The sequence below is a fragment of the Alligator mississippiensis genome, chromosome 2 (assembly GCF_030867095.1).
Source record: "Alligator mississippiensis isolate rAllMis1 chromosome 2, rAllMis1, whole genome shotgun sequence".
Lineage (NCBI taxonomy): Eukaryota > Metazoa > Chordata > Crocodylia > Alligatoridae > Alligator > Alligator mississippiensis.
Window position 1 is genome coordinate 305,951,347 of NC_081825.1, and position 23,745 is coordinate 305,975,091.

At 45.7% G+C, this 23,745-nt stretch overlaps 1 non-coding gene across 1 annotated transcript; it reads left to right on the top strand.

Annotated features, from left to right (window-relative positions):
* Nucleotides 1-17,105: 17,105 nt before the first annotated feature.
* TRNAK-CUU (transfer RNA lysine (anticodon CUU)) lies at nucleotides 17,106-17,178 on the top strand. The gene has a single exon. It is a non-coding gene; the product is annotated as a tRNA-Lys (tRNA).
* The last annotated feature ends 6,567 nt before the right edge of the window (nucleotides 17,179-23,745 follow it).

The window sequence follows — 23,745 nt, forward strand, 5'->3', positions numbered from 1 at the left end:
CCAGCAGTCTGTATATCAGAAGTGACAACAACCAGATGCAACCCAAGAAAACAGTTTGCAAGCCTCCGAAGAACAAGCTGCAGAGGCTGGAGTGGTCAGCGAAATGGGCAGGAGAAGCTGGGAGCCAGTTCATTGGGAGTAACCACTCAAACTGGGCAAGGAGCTTGAGGGAAGGAGGGAGACTGGGACTGACATGACGGAGTCTGGGACTAGGATCCAGGAGCATCAAGGAGGAGAGTCAAATCTGAGAGGAATCAGAGCACAAAGACAATTGAGGCTGGTGGACAAAGCAGCTGAGATAAGGAGCTAGAAATGTGGTGAGGGAGACGGACGCAGAACTGGGAGGGCAGGAAGGGCTTGGGATCCCGCTGCACAAGCAGGGTGAGCTGTGGCATTCCCTGACCTCTGAGGACTGAAGTTTGCAGCCGGGATAAATGAGTTTCTAACACACTGCTTTGAACAACTGCTTATATTTATGTTCTGACAGTGGCTGGGTATGGAGCTACTCTCACTGGCAATGGGATATCATGCTGTTCGTCCATGACTTCTCTCCTGCATTTGGCTGATTTCATTAGTGTTTTCTGGACACCTCTAATGGCATCAGTGGGTCTCTAGTCCCCACCTCTATTTCCGTTCTTCACCCTGGACAACACCTATATGAGGTCTAAGAAGTGGCTTGACTTGAATTGCCCCAAAAATGAGCAGGGCCCTTTCCCCCATTGTAACCTACTTTCCATATGGTTTGGAAACAGAACTGTGTCACTGGCACCATCCTCTTCTTTTTCACTTCCTTGCGACAAAGTATTTTGCAGAATTTGCAGAATTTGACAGGCCAAACTACAAGCACTCCTGCAATGGCCTTGAACTTGCCACATCTGGGCTGTCAACTGTGCACCTTGGCACCCGCATCACCCCAGACCCTGCCATGGCACCGAGTCAGTCACCTGAGCCACAGCACCCAGCCAGCGTACGTCTTGCCCAGACAATCAACACCTGTTTGATTAGTGGTGGTTGCTTTTATCAAACTACGATCAACTGTCGATATGGAATACACCTCAGCAGCGTGCATCCTCGTTTGTGCTCATTAGCAGCCATAGTCCAAGTTATCATGTCAGTCTCTCCTGTGAAGAGTGTCTGCATGGACCTTAGCTCATTTGGGACCTGTTCACCAGGCCCCGTTGACCACTTGGCAGGTCGAAACAGAGGGTCAGAGGTGGGATGGAGGCTGAGGAACTTGCCTGGCTCTTCCTCTCGCCCGCCCGATTCTCTGCCAGCCTGTCGAGGCTACGTATAACAGAGACGGTACAGCATCTGCTGGGCCCCGTGCACCGAACTGCCGTGATTAATTATAGACAGGCCAGGTCCACAACACAAGGTGCAGACACTCTGAAGAAGTCTAAATGAAGGTCTGGGTTGGGAGCCACCTCCATACACAGTGTGCAACTCTAACACACCCTAGGATCAGTGCTCTAAAACGAGGAGACCAATCACAACCGGATTCAGCTCCACATTTTATAGCCAAAACAAAACCCTGATCTGCAAAACCTTGGTGTCTGCATCAGCCACTTGGATTCACTCTCTCTTCTTTTTTCACTCTGTTGTCTAGTGTGCAAACCCCTGCAATGTGCCTGGCTATTGCCTTTCCAATTTGTCGTCTACAGCAAACCACAAAAATGGTTTGCTACCTGTTCCTATTTGGGCCCAATTCAGTAAATCATCATGATGGTTTACTAGTCATGAGATTAAATGCTGAATAGGTCTGGATTATGGAACTGAGGACTTAACATGTAGGTAAGCGTTATGTAACTACAAGGTAGACATTATTAGGGAAACGGTCCTTGTTTTTAGAAAGCCCTGCCCAGAGAGGAACCCCATCCACTGACTCCTCTGTGAAATATGAAACACCGTAACAGAAGGGAATATGAATACTTACTTCTTACCAAGAAACAACTATGAGATAAAGAGACCATTCCAACTTTTCTCTGAGCCTAATCTGCATATAAAATGCACTTTTCCAAACAGGAGACTTTACCTATGACTTATGAAGTCTCATTTCTACCCAGGAGAGCTTTTACAATCTTTTTCTCCAATGCCTGATGAAGAGTGTTTGTGCCCAAAAGCTTGCAATTAAAGAATTGTTTTTTTTTGCAAAAATCTAGTTGGTTTAATAAAAGATATTACCTCTATCATGAGTCCTGAATCCTTGTTTTTCGATGCATATCAAACATGGGAGGAGGTTGCTGAATAAAGGACAGTCACTGGAGAACATTTTCTCTTGGTGAGGTACCATGCTCTCCCTCCATTTACCATTTAACTCTTAAAACTTCAATTAAAAAAAAAAAAAAAGGTTGCAATTACTTAATCTCCGCCCTGCCACAATTAGTATAGTAATGTGAACATTTGCTAATCACAGTGGAAACATCTTTTTTTGGATAAAAACTCAATAATAAAACTGCAGAACATTGTTTGTGTAATTTCTCTGAGGATCAATCCTGTTCCCTTTTCTATCTAAAAACCTTAACAGATTTTTTAATATTTTGGAAGAGAAAAGGGTAGGTTGACGCATGTGTTCATTATAGTCTATAGAGACAAACTGCTCTGCTTCACAGTTGCATTTTGGACTGTTTTGTAATCGTGTGCCTGCTTTATTTATTCAGTTGACAAGTAGCAGCAGTAGTGGAAAAACAGAGAGATGCAAACATAGAGAAAGAACAAGATAGATAGATAGCTAGATAGATAGCTAGATAGATAGCTAGATAGATAGATATCTCCATCCTTGGGACATTTTAATTTCTTAACTAAATTCAGATAACACTTATTACCCAAATCTGTTTTGGTCTGGGTTGTTTTTGTTTTTTGTTTTGTTGTTTTTTTTTGGGGGGGGGGAAGGAGGGTGGTGTCAAACTTCAGAGTTAGTTACACAATAAAAATCCACTAATTTATCAGCACATGACTGAAGAAAAAATGCCTTTCAGATGGCTTTTACAGTTATCTAATTTACCTAATTTCTGTGAGCCATATTTCCTTTAGGACCACTTTCTGCATAGCCTCTCACAGAGAGATTAAGCAATGGGGGTACCCATCTTTCGCACACAGACCTTTGAAAGTCCTGTTTCAAAGACCAGAAGTGCTAAATGATAAATAACAGAGGTGGATACGATCTGGGCTGGCATCCTGAATTTGGCCCTCTTCTCACTCTGATTGGTTTGGTAGACTCGGGCTATATTTATTCCACTGATTTTGATTCTGGACTTGAACAAAACCACGAGGAAATTGGTATCTGCTAGTTTCAGTTCAAAATCAGCCTGAGTTTCAAGAGATCCCTAGGTCTGGAGAAATGGCTAGGACTGCTATTAAACATTTGAAGCATGGTTAGTGCCTGAAGGCCTCAAACAAGTTGGTATCCATTGGGTTCGGTACTGTACAAACCTGTGAATACTTAGGACTGTTTCTTAACGCATGCTAAGATATAGAGGTGAATGAGAGGAACAAGCAGTGAAGATGACAAGGACAGCATGGTTAATAAAACTAACAGCTGTGTCCCAGAAAGGGCTGTATGCGCCAAATTTATCCAGTTAATAGCAATTTCAGGCACATTAGGGAACCTAAAGCATGTGAACAAGAAGCCTCATAGATTATGGAGGAGAAACAGGCTCCTCCTCCTCGTGTTTAAGACAAAAATGGGAAGACTTCAGAGCATCTGTTGCTTTCCCCTGGCACCCTCGCTGCAGATGAGCCCACAAAAAGTAGTGACAACTTGTTCCAGGGTTTATCCAGGGTCCCAGCGACTGACTGATAAAGTCTCAGTGACGAGCTCGGTCTCTTCTGGAGCACGCTTGGGCAATGCATGGACAACAGAAAACCAACACTCGTGCTTGCTCTGGGCTCACACCTCACAGAGATTTTCCCTCTCCTCTTCTCTAAAAAAAGGAAAAGGCAGATCCAAAACCATTGCTGCCCCGCTCCAATGGACCCATTGATATTTGCATCCCGCTTTCCCATCGGGGCCTCATCATTGCACAGGGACAATGAGGCCGAGGGAAGGGCAGGCCATGTGTGACAGGCAAGAAGGAAAGGCAAAAAACAATTAGGCCTCCTCTTCTGTGCTAGGCAAAATAAGCTGCCCTCATTATCCTGGCATTTCAGCTCTCCTGGTCCATCCGCTCTGTGTCAGGCCTGGCTTGCAGAACTGCGTCACGATTGAAATGTACAGCTCCTGAAATGACGCAATTGAACGGGTGAAAATCTTGATTTTCCAGGCATCCGGACCCCAGGACCCAACTCCTTATACCATCATGCATCGAGAGGGCATGGAGAAGCTTCCCGGGATCGGCGCAGCCGGTCACCGTTGCAGCGGGGAGCTCTTGGCGCTGCCATCTCTCCGGGCAGCTCCCAGCGGCCACATCTCCGGCCTGCTCTCTGCAGCCTCAGGTCAGCTGCTTGGTTGAAAGAAGCATCACCAGCTGCCCAGCACGCCCTGCACGGCCATGCACCAGCTCACCCAGGAGCAGCTGACAGCAGGTGGGAAGGAAGGAGACTTGCACCGAACCCCTTCTCGCGGAGGCAGCAGCCGTTTTGGCAGGACACGCCGTGCACAGACTGCCTGCGTTCGGGAGGGGTGGGCGCGCCGACAGACAAACAGACCCGGTGCATCATCTGTCCCCGTTCCTCAGTTCCTCTCTATTTCCCTTCATTTCACTGAGCTCGAATGAGGCAGAGCTGTCCCGAGCTGCCAGGATGACATTCGGGCTTGGACCGAGCAGAAACCCCGCGCGTGTGGGTTTCTCCGGCCTGCACAGCGCACATCGCTCATCTCCACCATCGCTGTTGAGCATGCCTCCATCTGTCACTTCTGTGACCATTTGCGTTCATTTGCAAACATGCAGATTAGCTACACACATGCTGTGCAATTTTACCCCTAACGTTGCCGAGAAAAAGAGCATTTTGTTTCCTTTTTTTTTTTTGGCCCTTCTTAAGACACGTTTAAATATTCATGCCTGCCGCTCGGTTTCAGCTGCAGACTTTGAAGCAATATGTCTTTCAATCTGAATCACCTGACGAAATCTAATAAAATGGTAGGTAAAGTGACAGGAAAAATTAAGATTTATGACAGCGCGCTCCTTCAGAAAGACAGTCTTTCTGCTAGAAAGCGTTTTCTATTTGTTTTCAAAGGTAATTAACACCGGCATGTGGAAAAGTTTACAAAAGATGAATTGTTTCGGTGTATTAGATTAATTGTGTATGTGGTCTGGAATCTAAACGATTGCTGTTAATGGAGATTCAAAGCTGACAGACAGCACTGACACTTGCGGCGAGGCTCTATCCTGGAGGAGAGCTGCATTGCTGACAAACACCAGCAAGCTGCGACCCGGAAACTCATGTCTTCATCAGGAGTTTGCAGAAAGCAAACCACCCCCCCCCCCCCCCCCGAAAAACAACAACCCGAGAAAACAAGTGCAGCATTTTTTATAGTAGCTAAGGGCTGGGGTTGGCACATAAGATGTTTTTCAGCCTCACACCTAAAACAGCAATACACCTAGTCCCAAAGAAAATAACTATAAGCCCTTTTTTTGCACTGAGCTTCCAGCAGTTTCTCGGACATTTTAAAATCCTCCCCCCCGCCCCCCTTACATCGTTGGTCCCTTTGGGAATGCAAACTAACACGGAGCATCGGGTAACCTCTTCCAGTGCTTCAGCACCGTCCTAGTGAGAGAGTTTTTCCTTATCTCTAAGTTCAACTTCCCTTGCTGCAGCTTGAGCCCATTGCTCCTTGTTCTGTCCCCACTAAGACCAGTCCAGCAAACTTGTCATCTGCAAACTTGCTGAGGGTGTTCTCCACCCCACCTTCCAGGTTATCAATGAAGATAGTGAACAACACCATTACAGACCGTTCATCCAGCCCACACGTCCTTAGCTTCCTTGTGAGTCTGTTGTGGCACACCATATCAAAAGCCTTGCTAAAATCAAGGCACGCCACATGCGCAGATCTCCCCACATGCACGCAGCCCGTCACCTCGTCACAGAGGGCAATCAGGTTGGTCAGGCACGACGTGCATCGAGCACTCCAGCCCTTTCTGTATCCTTTGTCACTCAGCTGCCTCCCCCATTCACCAAGGGACCCACGCATTCCCTCATCCTCCTCTTGCTACAGACATACTTGTAGAAACCCCTCTTGTTACCCTTCACATCCCTTGTTCGCTGTAGCTCCAGTTGTGCCTTGGCCTTCCTGACTTCATCCCTGCATGCCCGAGCAACGCTCTTATACTCCTCCCTCGATATTTGTCCAAGTTTGCATTTCTTGCAGGCTTCCTTCCTGTGTTTTAGCTCAATGAAGAGTTCCCTGCTAAGACAAGCTGGTCTTTGGCCATACTTGCCAGTCTTCCTGTGCATATGGTTGGTTTGTTCCTGCACTCGCAGTGAGGTTTCTTTAAAGTCCAGCCAACTCTCCTGGATGCCTCTCCCCCTCAGTTTGGCTTCCCAAGGGATCCTGCCCATCAGTTCCCTGAGCAAGTCGAAGTCTGCTTTTCTGAAGTCCGGGGTCCTTACTCTGCTGCTCTCCATCCTTGCTTTCTTCAGGATCCTGAACTCAATCATCTTGTGGTCGCTGCTGCCCAAGTTGCCATCCACTACTACATCCCCCACCGATTCATCCCTGTTTGTGAGCAGCAGGTTGAGAAAAGCACGGCTCCTCATTGACCAATCCAGCACGTGCACCAGGATGTTGTCCCCAAAAATGTCCTGGATTGCCTGTGCATGGCTGTGTTGCGCTCCCAGCACATGTTGGCATGATTGAAGCCCCCCAGGGCTTGTGATCAGGAAACTCCTGCTAGCTGTTGAAGAAAGCCTCATCCAACACTTCCTCCTGGTCTGGTGGTCTATAGCCGACCCCACCACACATCACCCTCGTTGCTCTCCCCTCTGACCCTACCCCAGGGACTCTCAACAGGCCTGTCTCCAGCTTCGTGCTGCAGCTCTGAGCAACCGCACGGCTCTTTTACATCACCTGCAACTCCTCCTCCTCTTCTCCCCGGCCTGTCCTTCCTGCGCAGTGTGTCCTTCCCATCCATGACCATGCTCCAGTCACGCGAGCTCCCACCACGTCTCTGTTCTTCCAATCACATCATAGTCCCGTGACTGTCCAAGGACTTTCAGTTCTTCCTGACTGTTTCCCAGGCTCCGTGCATTTGTGTACAGGCATCAGAGTTGACTAGCCCATTGCCCTGAATTCTCAGGAAGAACGAGAGCACCTCCCTTGTTTCCCCCTCCTGCTTGTTCTTCCTCCAGGCCTCCTGCTTCCCCACTTACCTCAAGGCTTTGGTCTCCATCCCCCCGCCAACCTAGTTTAAAGTCTTCCTCATTAGGCACATGAGCCTGTCTGCAAAGATGCTCTTCCCTCTCTTTGTCAGGTGGAGCCTGTCTCTTTCCAGCAATCCTTCTTGCAAGGACATCCCATGCATGTCTGAAGAAAGCAAAGCCCCGCTGCCGACACCGCCTGCGCAGCCATGCACCCACATGCAGGATGCATGCACACAGGAGGGCTCCTGGTTCACAGATCAGACCTCTTTGAGCCAATGATCCTTTTTTTTAGTGGAAAAAAAAAAGGCTGACTCCTTCAGTAATTTCTCACAGTCCGGGGACTGTGTGCAGCCTTCTCATCTGTCTCATTGTGTGTACAGCCTCACAGCTTCACAGTCCAAGACGCCTGTCCTTCCCCTCGCCCCTCTCCACCCTCAGTACGCACATGTTCATATTCACGTTCACATTCACGTTCCCCCTGGATGAAAACCATGTCCAAGAAAGGCCCTCACTCAACTTGTTCAAATCCCTGCAAGGAGTGCTGTAGCCCTTTATTTTATGTGGATAAATATTTGGGTTTGGTGGCTGGCGTTCATCAGGTACCTGCTTCTGCAGAAGAGTTCACTGACATCTCACAACCATTTTATTTGAAGGGGGGGGAAGCCACACTGAAAAGTTTCAGCAGGACTAAAAGGTTTCATCGCCTGTAATACCTGCAGTCCAGAAATGCTGAAACATAATATTTCAACATCATAAAAATGCTCCATTTTGGGTTTTTTGTTTTGTTTTGTTTTGTTTTTAATGAACAAAATTTCATCCGTATCAACATGATGCAATAGAAACATTTCCTTTCAGTGGGCATGGGATTTCTCAATGATTAACAATTATTTTAGGAAATAAAATTGCACTCCAACCAGGGGTAACTCCACTGAAATGAAGCCAGTGGGACTAATGTGAGCGAGAGCAGAGTCAAGCCCTGCGTATCCCGCGAGCCCAGGGAGGCAAATGAAGTGGGACAGATGGAGAAGGATTATCTTCCCAGCTTTGTATTTACATTTCCAGGAAGCTCCCGCTCTAAGGCTTTGTTTTAGCCTTTTTCACATTGTGTTTGGTTTGGGCTTCAGGAGAAATGTGGCTATTTTAGTCCAAAACGATTTTCCAATTTAATGTTTCTGGAAAGAATGAAAAAAATATATCAATTCTGAGTTGCAGACTTCTCTAACGTGTATTTCAGTCTAATATTTATGTCTCCTTCTAGCTTGAAAATGGCTTTCTGACCTTTCAAGCTTTCCAAATACTGCAGTCTCCTTAGAAACTCAATCACTGGCTATTTGAATAAGGTTCCCTCCTTCTGTTAATATTATTATGGCATTTGTTTTAAATGAGAGCCTAGAAACCCCACGGAGAGTCAGGGTATCACTGTGCTTGACACTGCAGAGACCGGTGGAAAGAAGACAGGAGGCAGAGGATTCCCATAGTCTAAATGTCAGTCAGGACACAACAGCTTGGCAAAACAGACAGGATGAAGGAGAAATGGATATCAAAATGAACTGTGTTCAGCAGAAACATGGAAACCTTGGCTCCTTGGTTTACCAATACCAAAGAGTCATCTGTTTCCATACATAGCGGCTTTTGTACTCATACTCAGATTCCCTTCCTTATCATTTATTTAAGTTAATTTCTGCAAAAAAAAAGCAAGCCCCAAGAGCAGACAGAAGTCCCCCGTCTGCATGCACACAGCATGGAAGTGCAGCCATTGTTTTGCTTTGGCACACAGTGCGGCACGATACCGTTGATCCTTTTTCGCTGGGTCATGGAGAGGGAATAATGCTTTTAATCAAATTAATTTGTTCATTTTTAATAAACCGCCTTAATGTCGCCGCACTCCACTGTTTCAGGTTAAATAGCTGCGTAGTCACTTAACACATTTAGGCTCTTGAAACTGCTTATTAAACATCCATGCGAGGATTTAGCATTATGTGGCTGATTTGTTCAAGGGGAAATAAATTGGGCATTATTTTTGCTTGGGCTCATTTCTGGCAAGCAGGTTTTAGTTCCCAGGCTCCTTGCTGCGAGCGCCAGCAGAACCCGGGGCAGGATTGATGATGCCGGGCCACCGAAATAGGTTGGTTATTATGAATGTCATAAAGTTATAGCCTAGATGTTTCAGGATGAGATTGAGCTCCCTGGCTCGATCCCTGGGGCTGCTACCTCCTAGCTCTGGGGTGAGTGAGCAGCAGTCCTCCTTGCAGGAGAACAGGGACCCATTACTCACTTCCCCCAAAATGGATGGTCTGCCCCTGCCTTGCATGTGGGTGGCGAGCAGCCAGCACGATGCCTGCATCCTTTGCATTGATCAAGGGGGCCGAAATACCTCCTGCGCTGGGTCTCCACTTTTCACTAGACCTGGGCCCAAAAGCTGGATGCATCTCACTTGGCCTCACCAAGTCCGGGGCAGTCCCCTCCTCCAGCCACCTGCTAGGGACAGCCTAGCCCTTAGTGAAGCGGCATCCTCTCCGAAATGTCGGGAGCCTGGTTAAAAGCAGATAGTGCTGTTGCTATCCTGCATTTCATATGTTACCATCATTTTGAGTTATGAGAAACTCTGAGCCTATAATTACTTTGGAATAATGTGTCCCCTTCTGGTAAATGTATTTTACTGGTTGTGCCATAGTTTGCTTAATCTTTTAAGAAGCACATAGATTATTTACTGTGGAGCCTGGCACTAAGATATTAGAAGGAAAAATTACTGTGCTGACCCAACAGACAAGGACAGCACAAGGATTAGGGGCAGTTCTGCAGCAGAAAGTCATTTATCAGCCTCTGACAAATTACTGATCATTTGTATTGATTCACGGGACTGGACGCACTGAGCTGAAACAGGAGAAACCAAAGGTGCTGCCTCGAATGGCAAATACGGCTGCAGCCATTCGATTAAAGCAGAACTAGGCCAAACATTCGCCTTGCGGCCGTGCAGCGCTGTCTGCTCACTGTTTTCGGTGACATCGCGCACTACGAGGTGTAGCTAGATACAGCCTTGAGAAACTAAGATTTCACCGGCTTCCTCTAGCATTCAGGAGGAGTTACTAATGGCTCCGGATACTCCCTACCTCTTATGGTGGGGCACAAGGCCTCATTCATTAGGTCCTCTGAGCATCTAGACACGGCGCTGGAAAACCCCACACAAGCACCAGCATACTAGACAATACATAAATATGCATAGCATGCACTTAATTGCATGCATGGATAGCATGCATTTAATTGCATGCGATTTCCAGGGATTTATGAGCTTGTACCTCTCCAAATGCAAGCCAACTTTCTGTTGGCAAGAGATAAATGCCTCTGTCGTGGGCAGGGCACGATGCTTCTTGGGGCAGTCAACCTGAGGGTCGGTCCTGATGTGGCTGGAACAAAGCTAATGGTGTCAAGCAGCGTGCAAAGGTAGAGAAGAGGTCTGGGCACTCGACTCTTGCTGTTTCTCAGTATTCAACCAGTATGTAAGTCCCTGCTGTCAGAAGCAGGGCTGTTAGGAAAACCAATCTCCTCCATCTGACCTTGGCACACCCAGGCTGCTCAGCTTCTGCCCTGTTTGCCCACCAAAGCGTGCCCTTCTCTCTACAAAACAACCTTCTCTGCACTGGTATTATTTTTCTCACTGTGTTTTGTAATTTTATTAGCATTTGTACTCAACCTTTGCAGCACCCTGCCCCACCGCCTCTTCTAAAAGTTCACACTTTCAATAAACAGACTGGGATAACGCAACTCATTCCCTGCTATGCAATCAATAGCACATCAATAGTACTCTCAAATGTATGTGTAACAGATACATGAGAGCATCATGAAAAAGGCTCTGAAGGGTAAATATAACCCCTACAATTTCATATTCATTCTCTGATAGTGATTATTACCAGGCAGCGAATCTTTTGTTGCTGCCAGGTGCCTTAAAAGAGACATTAAAACAGCAGTGAGACAAGAACCAACATGTTCATTAAATCTAAATAAAAGGTATCCAGGTTGTAGCTGTATTAGTCTGAAGCAAAAGAAATCAGCACTCATGGTAGAGATGATATCTTGTATTAGATCAACTAGATTTTTGCAAAAAAAAAAAAATCTTTAATTGCAAGATTTTGGGCACAAGGAAGGGCACTTGTGCCTGAAAGTTTGCAATTATTATTATTTTTTAAAAATAAAAGAAGGTTACTTTGCCAAAAGAAGGTGTTTCCAGAACAGAGGAAGACATCCCCTACCTGAACCTGAGAACAAAACCTTCTTCCCCATTTCTCCATATGCTATAAGCACAAGTCAGTGGAGCTGCTCGGGATGTTATCCGGGTGTGGGAGTGACAGAAATCTGTCTCCCCCCACACGCTGTTGCATTAAGATGAGCTGGGAAGCACTTGGTCCAGGAAGCTGACTGCCATGGGGCCAGTTGGAAACTCTCCCATCTGTGTGTCCCAAATCTTTCAGGATGTCAAGGAGCAGCAGTCACAACGCCCATTGCCCTCGGGGGTGAATAATGAGACCTGAGCACAGGTGTCTTATAGCCGGTGGCAATGGATGGACCTGATGGAGAGCAGCAGTTTGACTCACACAACGGGCATCTTGCCCTACTGCCTGGGTTGAAATATCCACACTCTTCTCCCTGTCAAGGAAGCATCACCCCTTTGCCATTCCCCACCTCCAACAGCTCCAGTCTGCACAGGGCTTGACCTCAGCTGAAAAGAGAAGACAGTGAGCATTGAAAATGGCCTTGTTAACACCGCTGTGCCGCATCCAACCCCCAAATCCTCCCATGGCCAGAGGCAGAGGGGCCCAGAAAATATGTGCAATGGTCTCAGGATATCCAAGAAGTACGACCAACCCAATCGTGGCAGTCATGGAGCGATGCGCAGGGATGAAAGTCAGGTGCACTTAGGTGGGGATCCCTGCACAAAACGTGGAGCCCCCCACTCTGCTGCATATCCAGAATTAACTGAAGCCCCAAATTAACACGGTCAGTGCAAAGACATCATCCGCTTGTGGTGGCGTTTGGGGACAGCTACACAGCTGGTTTTAGCAGAAGTAATCACGGCGAGTGCCCACGGGCCCCGGTCGGCTGTCTTGTAATATCTACAAAATGCCAGGGCAAGTTTCCCAGTGTGTGGGTGAGAGGGAGGAAGGGACCTGCCTTCACCTCTCCATAGGGCCCCAGAAGTTTAATGCCAGGTCTATTGCCTTGGCCATGCCCCAGTTCAAAAATTTAATGACACTTTTGAATCATTTTTCCTTTGGGAGCTTGCCCAGTTCTCCCCAAAGGCACTCGGTGCATACTGAGTCATATTAATTTTCTTTTAAAATGACGGTGTTTTGTTTTTACTTGAGTTGAGAAGCGAGAGTAGAATATTTTTACATCTCATATGAGGATGGGTCCCATAATTCACCATTGTGCATAATCCCATCCCAATTTATTCCTGCTTTCAATTATTTTGCTGCGTCTTTGCAAAAGGAAGGCACAGACCACTTGGACTTGAGAGAAATGATAAAATATTATGATCATATTACTTCTGAATATTTATGCTGTTTTCACTCTCTCCGGGACTTGCGATAACCAGACAAACACAAATAAGGCAGAATATACACACAGGACATGACACAGGGAAACCAAATGCAAATAGTTAGATGTGATGAGGGGAGCATGGTTGTTACATTGGTTAAGCTTGTGATATGCAAGCTGCCCGGGCCAAGCGAGAGGACGGCAGCGACAGCGTGGGAGCCTTACCTACGAGGTTTGAAAAGAAACCAGCAGACTCTGCCCCACTTGAACCCCACCAGGCTAGAGACACAGAGCGTGTCTTATCTCTGCTGCTTCGGGCATCCTTAGAGCAAGGCTCTGGAGGGATGGGGTGACTGCAGGACTGGGTGTCACCGCATGCTGTGCTGTGCACGCTGCACTGACTTCCCTGCAGCCAGACCTGCAATGCACTTGCGTGGGTGTGCGAGGAAGTGCTCAGGGGCTGCTCCCCCACGTGCCCCAGCAAAAGGACCCCAGCTCCCCTGGCCACCAGCAATAGCAGATGAAGGAGAGCAATCAAAGGGCCCAGGGGCAGGAAGCACTGGCATTGCAACCCTCCAGGGTCGTGCGGCAGCATCACTAACGATTCCACAATAATGTCAAAGATTTCCACCCAAGGCAGCCGTCACTATGGAGGGGAAACCTCATTTATGCACCAATCCAGTTTTGTTTAGATGGAAAACTGTTCCGAAGGAAACTTTTCAGCCACTTCCAGTTGTGGGCATTGCCCTTCCTCTGAGCCAGTGGAAAGCAATGCTCCAGCACCTACTCTGGACTCCTTCAAGAGTCAATTGGATGCTTATCTTGCTGTTATCCTTTACCCTAGCTGGCTTCCTGTCCCTGGGCAGGGGACTGCACTCAATTATCTTCCAAGGTCCCTTCCAGCGCTAATGTCTATGAATCTATGAATCCCATGAAGTCATGATCTCAGGAGGAAAATGGACAACCCCCGCGAAAGCCAAGGCATACATCATGCAGGCTTCAGGAAGCAGCATCCCTGCCCCAGCTGCCCACCTCCTCAGAATAGCTCTTACTGTATCCTGCTTTTTCTTCTCTCAATTCCCTTTTGTACATCAATCCTTTGCAAGAAAAATGGTTGGGGGCTGGGGGACATGACTTTTGAGGAGAGGCTGAGGGCACTGGGATGATTTAGTCTGCAGAAAAAATTGAGGGGGTTTGAATAGCAGCCTTCACCTCCCTGCAGGGGGGCTGCAAAGAGGATGGAGCTGGGCTGTTCTCAGTGGGGGCAGATGGCAGGACAAGGAGGAATGGGCTCCAGCTGCAGCAAGGGAAGTTGAGGTTGGATATTAGAAAATAACTTTCTCATGAAGAGAGTGGTGAAGCATTGAACCAGGCTCCCCATAGAAGTGGTGGAGTCTCCATCCTTGGAAGTTTTTGAACCCTGGCTTGGCTGGGATGATGTAGTTGGGGCTGGTTCTCCTTTGAGGAGGGTGCTTAACCAGATGTGACCCCCTGAGGTCCCTTCCAGCCCTCATTTTCTATCCTTCTATGATTCAAAGTTCACTTCAGTTACTCTTCCACACAGTTACACAAGTCCTTAAGCATAAGGGATGGGAAGAATTGCAGTTCCTGCTGCATTGAGAGGTCTTCTCCTAGGCTTCAGAGAACTTCCGTCAAATTAAACAACTGGAACTCAGAATTAAGTGTGTTCAGACTTGGCATTCGCTAAGGGCTCATCTAGGCAGATTGGCATGCTTTACCCACATTTACCGACCTTGATTTTGCTTGCACATACTGTGTTTTTTAGAGTGACTTGCATCATATAACGTGTTTTATTTTTATCCAGATTTTTATTTTAATGAGCTTTTGCACAATTTATCAGTGGCAACTCTTCCCTTGTCAAGTTGTTCCAGATTAATTTCATTTGTTAATTATCTTCTTTTTCTTTTCCATGCATTTCAGGGAGGCAGTGTACCCTAAGATTAATGATATTTTCTTTCCATTATAAAGTACAAAGTAATGATGCTTTTTCATTTACCCTGAAAATGCCCAATGTCAGACCTTTCCCACCAAAACAGCATCATCAATTATGTCATGGCTACTTGCCATGTATATTGGAATGCAACCCTTGCTCATCATAACATTGTTAGTGAATTGTCTGTCATGCTTACACTGGAAATATTAATTACATGCAGAAAAAATATTAAACCCTTCAAAACTTTTTTTGTTGAATTTGCTTACACTAGCAGGTGTTCTTAGACAGCCACTGCTCTGATGTTTGGCTTCCCTCGCTTTAAATTAGAGCTATGCAAAAATCTGCTCTTTTCACTTACAAGTTGTTCCTGCAAAGTCAAGCCTATGAATTTGCTTTGCACGGTGAGTGAAATTCTTGCTTACTCTGGACTCCAGCTCAGGCGTTTTGATCTTAAATTTCTACCTGGAGTGGGAATTAAGTGTTATGTATAATCTTGGACTGACTATCACAAGGATAACTATCATCCTGTTTTGGCACCCTCTGTTGCTTAGCTGAATTTTCAAGGTGCATCTTAAAGAATCCCCTGATTAATCAGCTATATCTAGTGACTGATTACATTTCATAGATTCATAGATGTTAGGGTCAGAAGGGACCTCAATAGATCATCGAGTCCGACCCCCTGCATAAGCAGGAAAGAGTGCTGGGTCTAGATGACCCCAGCTAGATACTCATCCAACCTCCTCTTGAAGACCCCCAGGGTAGGGGAGAGCACCACCTCCCTTGGGAGCCCGTTCCAGACCTTGGCCACTCGAACTGTGAAGAAGTTCTTCCTAATGTCCAGTCTAAATCTGCTCTCTGCTAGCTTGTGGCCATTGTTTCTTGTGACCCCCGGGGGCGCCTTGGTGAATAAATCCTCACCAATTCCCTTCTGTGCCCCCGTGATGAACTTGTCCAGGTTCTTGTCTAGAAATGACTCCCCTAGCAGCTCCCGGTCATAGCCTCGTAGAGAAGAGCCCTGCCCCTTTCCCTCATCATGCCATGCCAACCTGCCCTAAGACAATGCACGGTAGTGTACGAGTGCCCAAATTAGCTCTCATGAGCTAGATCAGGCACCAGAATCCACCTTACTGGAGTAACACGAGGTGTTACTAACTTTCTAACAGTTAAGCTGTACTTAATGTACTAACATGTACTAATGTACTAACATGTACTAACTTTCTGACAGTTATTCTGACTTAATTTTTTAAGTCAACTTAACTGTCATAGTGTACACACGTATGTGGAGCAGAGTTGACTTAAATGTGGTGCAAGATAATACACCTCTGAAGTGTATTACTTGAGTTTCATTGGTTAAGTCAACTTAGCTCATAAGATGGCTGTCATCAAGTCAAGGAGCTGTATGTGTGTACACTCCGGTGTGCCTTAACTTAAGTTGACTTAGTTAATTTTAAGTCAAATTAGTATGTGTGTAAGTACATTTGTACGTGCCCATGGAGGATAATTTACCCTGCTTCTTTTCACCTACTCTGTAAGAGCAGGTGTCTCCATTCGTCATCCCAGTGTACAAAGTGGATGTGCCGTCAGGTTCAGCCCAATGACAATTCTCAAATCTTACAGGACGTGCAAAGTTTCTTGTTCAATTATGAACACCTTGCAAAGCCCTTTCACTCATCTTCCTCTGCTTTAAAAATGTGCTTCCTCAGCTTTCCTCAGTAACAATTACCGACGCTCGCTTTCTGCCTACCAAGGTAGTAAAACAAGCGGCCAGGTACCTAATCTCCTACCTCAACGGGATGTGGGCTTGATATTACTGAACACTATAAATCTCCTCCTAACTCTTCCATTTAAAGCACACTGGTGTCACTTATAATTCTTGGCATTGCTTATAATCGCTATCCCAAAACATCTTTTTCTGTACCGACGGATGCTGAAAGAGTGCATTGTTGCTGCTTTGGCTGGGCAATAAACCCTTGATGGGTTTTTGCACTTGGGGTTTGTAACCAGATTGAAATAGTAGAAAGCTCGTGGAGTTAACCCTTTGTGGGGCTTTTACAGAGGTGTGCAGCAAAGCGGGTAGGGGACCATGGGCCATATTGTATTCCCCACAGGTGCCTTCTCAAAAAGGCCATTTCAGGGACACTACCAGTGCCCCTCCAAAGGAGGAGAGGTAGCTAAGCAATGGGGCCATGGCCTACACAGACCCGCGGTACTGGGAAAACTAGCACTGCCGAGAACAGCTAAGGCCACTCTATGAAAGGAGTGGGAATGCTGGGAGGACCGACTTCACTAGGAGCTGCAGGCATTTGATCTTAGCAGTACATCAGCCTGGCTAGCTCAGTCGGTAGAGCATGAGCCTCTTAATCTCAGGGTCGTGGGTTCGAGCCCCACGTTGGGCGCATGTGTTTTTAAGTTCATCATGGGGGCATGGAAGGGAATTGGTGAGGTTTTATTCACCAAGGCGCCTCCGGGGGTTACAAGAAATAATGGCCACAAGCTAGCAGAGAGCAGATTTAGACTGGACATTAGGAAGAACTTCTTCACAGTTCAAGTGGCCAAGGTCTGGAACGGGCTCCCAAGGGAGGTGGTGCTCTCCCCTACCCTGGGGGTCTTCAAGAGGAGGTTGGATGAGTATCTAGCTGGGGTCATCTAGACCCAGCACTCTTTCCTGCCTATGCAGGGGGTCGTACTCGATGATCTATTGAGTTCCCTTCCGACCCTAACATCTATGAATCTATGAGTCTATGTCCTGCCCACCCTCAGGCCCATGGCAGATTACTGCATGCTCTCCCCATTGCACCAGGTATCTCCAGTGTTTTGACAGCTGTGGGAATGCAGAGGCAGCAGGAGACAGCTGGTAGTGCATCCTGGGAAGACTTTTAAAACAGACACAATTGCAGCAATCCAGAGGAGGGATCCGGTAAACCCACAGAGTAATTAAAACCTGTCACAAGAAGGTGTTCGTTAATTAAACAGCTCCACACTGAATGGCAGAAAACAGCAAGGTCACAGGGTAAAATGGGTCCTCCTCCTGATTTAGTTTTATTGAGTTGTTTCCCAGCCTCTCCCATCAAACACACATGTACACACGCATGCACTATGTATATACACATATATACACATATACTACGTATATACACGCCATCGCAGTCAGTTGCTTGATGGCCCCCCATAAGGGAGAAGCTGACAGTGCACACTCTTCCATCCAGCAGACAGAGGTGGATCAGGACCAGAGGCTGAAAGCTGAATGAGGGGATGAGAAAATGGAACTGGAAATAATATGCACATATTTAACACAGAGATCAACGCACCACCAGGACATTCCCTTTGGGGTGTGATGGACTCCCTGAGACCATGTAAGCAAGGGTGCGTGTCTCTGCAAGACCTGCTCAGTTCATTGCAGCTGCGTTCAGTGCACATTTAATGGTAGGCTCCTTGGTCATAGTATCATAGTTTCTAGGGTCAGAAGGGACCTAAACAGATCACCAGGTCCAACCCCCTGCTCTGAGCGGGAACGGGTACCGGGGTCATATCACTGTACTATCTCAGCAATCAGACCTGAAGGAGCATTTCTGGCCCTCGATTGGTGGTCGTTACCCCGCCACACTGAGCATGTGCAAGACAGGAGTCCACGTTTCAGCCACTGCTGGTATTTTCTTTTTTCTCTTGATTCAATTACAATTGCCAATTTTGTTTTTGTTTTTTTTATGCCTCTTGATACTTTATAGTTAGCTGTACTCATTCCCTTCTTTTCTACAAATAGCAAGCTACAGCACCAGATCTGTTCACGCTCACAGGGCTAATAAGCTCAAGGGAAATTCTCAGCACATCAGCAGTGAGCACATAACGCGATTCGGTTACTTGAAAGAACACAAGCAGACCTCTTCTGTAATGAATGATCCGGCAAGGGATTCGCACGTGTCTGCTGTGGGTAATAATATCTCCTTCCCCAGGGAATAAAGCTGCAAACTAGCAAGGGGGGGCTTCTGAGGAGCTCCACCATGGGCTCTGATGGACATTTGAGACGAGACATGTTCGTCGTAGTTAGTTACAAACAACATTATTTCAAAATGTCTAGCAGTTGTTTGTGATGGGCAGGCACAAAGGGGCAGGAGCTGTTCTCACCCAGCCATTCCTTTTTATTTCTTTATTTCTGTATTGCAAGGAAACACACTAAGGCTGCATTGTTCACAGGCTCTTGCACTAGCTTTATATTGAATAATTCAGCAATGTACCTGCCAAGGCAGGTGCAATCTCACTCACTTTGTTTTAATCATAAAATTGCTCTTTTTTTCTTCTTCTTGTACTAACAAGGATCGTTACCCATGCAGGGCACGTGGTACCTTTTGTGCACAGAGGGGTTGTGATCTCACAGGCTTCCTCTCCTTAGACAGTTCCTTATGAGTGTTCAAAACTGGGATTTGCTGAGTGATGTGAATACTTATATGCTCAAATTCCCATTAGTTTTAATGGTCTCTGGCTTCTATTCTGTTGCATCGAGGAAGAGCACAGACCAACTGCAGATTATTACATATACTGTCTGCATCGATGGAGGCATTACATATACCCTCCTCAGCCTGATAAAGGGTGTTTGTACCCAAAGGCTTGCAAAGAAGAATTTTTCCAACTATTTGAGGTGGTCTAAAAAAAGTTATCAGATATACCCAAAAAACCTTGTCTGCCATTCGTTTTAATGGAGTTTGTAGTCTAAAACTCCTAGGAGTCTTCGAAAATGCTGGCCGAAGCATCCAAGAGCTCAATTGTATTTAAAAAAGCTAAGATTTCACTGTTCTTCCTGCAGGATAATCATGGGTGTTTGAAAAGTAGGTGGGGAGAAAGCCTCAGAAGAGCATCCGGAGCAATGGGGTCCATCATTTGTAGCTTTGAAATCCTCATTAGCCTCCTCTAAATGTTCCTCTCTGGAAATGGTGACTCTCCTCTTTCATTGGCCCGTGTGACTTCTAACAAAGTTTACTATTATGAACCAGACTGAAGGTAGACATATCAAACTATCAACCTACCTCACATGGTCTCTGAACTTACCTACCACTGGGACTTGCGAGCTCAGAGATGGAGGCGGTGAAATTACAAATGACTGCCGGTAACATTCACCACGGTGGTTCTAGACATCTCTGGGCAGTTGCCAGCAAGTAATAAATGAATAGCAGAAAAAAAATAGGGCTGGACGAGACCCCAGAAGGTCAAGCTAGTCCACCCTTTACTCAAGGCAGGTCATCCTTGTCTACCAAACCAGCCATGTGTTTCTCTAACCTGCTCTTAAAAGCTTCCAAGGATGCTGCTTCCACAGCTTCTGTTGGAGATTTGCTGCAATGCTTAACCACCTTCACAATGATGAAGTCCTTCCTAATAGATAAGTCCAATACCAACCCTTCTTTTTTGGATTCAAAAACTGTTATCAAATCTCGTCTCAGTCTGCTATTATCCATACTAAACACCAGTGCTTCCAGCCTTCCCTCATATGCCATGTTTTCTACACCTCAAATATTTCATCATTCTCATCTGGACTCTTGCCCACACCCTTCCAGAAGCTGTATGCCTGAAACTGGATAGATTAGGACTTACCAGCTCTGAATTGAATGGAAGAACCACTTCCACATCCACATGATAGGGCTTAATTCCACCTTTTAGGTGCTATCCTTGTGTCAGACTCTGGTTTTATTTCTTGGATCTCGCTAAACATTTTTTTACTTCCCTGAGGTAATTCTCAAATGCTGTGTCTATTGCCCAACAGAGCTGCATACGACATGCCATCTGGGATTGTTCAACACCTGGATTGTTCACCATGCTGCCCGGGGTTGTTCAACATCTGGATTGCTCAACATGCCATCTGTGATTGTTCAACATCTGGATTGCTCAACACGCCACCTGTGATTGTTCAACATCTGGATTGCTCAACATGCCATCTATGATTGTTCAACATCTGGATTGCTCAACATGCCATCTATGATTGTTCAACATCTGGATTGTTCACCATGCCGCCTGGGGTCATTCAACATCTGGATTGCTCAACATGCTACCTGTGATTGTTCAACATCTGGATTGTTCAACATGCCGTCTGTGATTGTTCAACATCTAGATGCTGCTCCTTGAAGTATGCAGCAGGGATTTACCTTGCTCCCCATACCTGGGAAAAGAGTGGGGATAAGCTCTCGGTCAGTGGAGAACCTCTTCAGCACCAGGTCAGGATTGGTATCATGGAGGGGTACTTCACTGCACAGGTATGGGAAAAGGCCATAGGAAGACCAGGTCTTCCCAGGTAAGGTCTTCCCTGGTAAGGTCTTCCCAGCTTTCCCACAAGTGCTTTCATATTGGGGAACCCCCTTTTAAGGATAAGAAGTGCAATTCAAACATGTAATTGTGATGGATCTCCATTGGTTTGGACAATATATGTAATAATTGTATAATTGTTGTAATAATTGCATACCAGACACTTGGAGAGTATCTGTTACAGGTCGTTCTTACATCGATGGCGTTTCTAGTTTCATAAACTCTTCTACTTTGATCTGCATTTCCTGGCACCTATTCGCAGGCATACAAATTAGTAGCAACATTTTTTTTTTTTTTAACATTCAACACTGGAAAGTCTGTCCCTATTAAAGGCAATGATAATTTCACTGCTGAATTCAAAATGGAGTGGGAGTGGGGCACACAAAACCAAAAAAGCGACTGTGAGTGACATACGATGGGTCTGAGATACAGAAAAGGTTATTGTTGCAAGATCACCTGGCTGCTGATCTCTGTGGGTGAAGGGATCATAACATTTGTACCAACATAATTTTGATGAGAAATTAGAGTGCACTTTTGGTACCAACTGTATCCTGCTCTTTTTGCAATGTTTTGCATGTATAAATTAGATTCATTGGTTTCCTTAATTATTTCTGAAACTAAAAGATTGCAACCATATTTGTTTTCTCTTGACTCTCTCTTTCCAGATTAGTTCTGGCACATTTGAATGTTTTTTGTTTTAATGTCATTTTTAGTCACTCCTCTAATTTACATTAAATTATTGAGCCATATTTAGAAATAAACCTGCAGATTTGACTCTTGTCACTCTAAACAAGTTGGAAAGAGTCCATCATAGAGCAACAAAAATTATTAGAGGTCCAGAAAGGATGAGTTAAAAGAAAAGGTAGGAAGAACTGGAATTATTTAGTCTAGAGAAGAGAAAACTGTGGGAGGATTTGATAACAGTCTTCAAATACCAAAAAAAGGTTGTTATAAAGAAGATGGTAATGCACTATTTTCTGTGGCCACAGAGCACAGAAAATAGAAGTAACATTCCCAAATTACAGCAATGGAAATTTAAGTTAGATATTAGGAAGGATTTTCTAACTATAGAGATGGTTAAGCACTGCAATAAATTACCTAGAGAGGCTCTGAAATCTCCATCCTTAGAAGATTTTAAGAGGAGGTTAGACAGGTATTGCAATGAGATGGTTTAGAAGGGGTTGATCCTGCCTAGAGCAGGGGTTGGACTACAAGACCCCCGAGGTCCCTTCCAACCCTACTTTTCTGTGGTTCTGTGAAATCACTTCTTGGGGCTGAATGTAAGCATAAAGCAATTTTGCTTAATCTCAGAGATGCTCTAACTATAACAAAGAGAGAGTTAAAGGCTCAGCTTCCTTAAGGTTCAGGTGCAAGTACATTCAAGCCCCTCTCCCTTCTCCAACTGAACAGCACACGAGTCCCTGAGCCTCCCACAGAAGTTGGCTGGAGGAAGGGGTAGTATTTGTGTATCAAGGCAATACCCAGAGACAGCGTCTGGGTGGCAGAGTCTGAACTGCTTTGGTGTGAAGACACCTTTAGTATCCAGAGCAGGACCAACAATAGAAAGAAATACTTATTTTTAGAATAAGCAAGGATGAAAGAAGACGTGTATTTATTGAAAGTAGTTTCCTCTTAGAAACACACGGTACTGGGCTGTAATTTCTCCAGTGCATTACACATATTTGTTGTGTATGAACACCTGCCTGGTGTCTACTCACTCCAAGGTATCCTCGCGGCTCTTTGATGCAGAAACACTGATTGAATTCACCTTGGTTAGGCACTTATTTTTCTTATATCACAGAAAGCCCATGTGCCAATTCATTCTTGGCGAAACATCCATGATAATGTTATATTCAGTTAAAACCGGTTTCCTAGTTATGTGTTTATCTTGCCCATCTGCTATTATAAGAACCAGGATCATCCCCATTCTCCAAGTCAAAAGAGAAAAGAAAAGAAAAGAAAAAAAGACATTAACAAACGACAGAGCAACAAGACAGGGCAAGACAAGACAGAGGATTGCTCAGATACGTTGATATTGAGTTAAAATGCAACTACCCATATTGCCACCTACTGTGCATGGGGAAAACCTCCCCAACAAATCCTGTCATCACCAGCACATCTTCTTTCAAACTGTGTCTTAAACCTACCCTTTGCCACGAAGCCAACACGGCTGCCTGCTGGCTGACAACAGCTGGCAGGTAGCACGGCATAACTGAGAGTCGTGCGCGGGGCTACGTTTGTCTCGCAGTCACCTTGTTCTTCTCCTCTCATCCCCTTCTGCATCTGTTGATGTCAATTAATTATTGACAAGGCTCTGGAAGGAAAAGTCTTTGTAGGAGGAAGTGTCTTTTTAGTGCATGTTTGTACGGTGCCTACTTTGCAGTGGTGGCCCTGCCTGTGGTTGATGGCGTAGATGTTACTTCCATACAAACAACAATAATCTATTTTTTATTTTGCTGCCATAGATTTAAAAGTCAGAAGGAAGCATTCAAGCCATCAAGCCTGATGGCTTGCAAATCATATACCAGGTTGTTTTGCCCAACAGTCCCCATGGTGTCTTATACACAGGGAAATGATAAGACAATTAATTCATAAGTGCAAAATAACTTGTTATAGAGCTGGAGCATCTTGACATCCAGTCTCCGCGTAAAAGACTTCACATTGAATTTCCTGTTTTC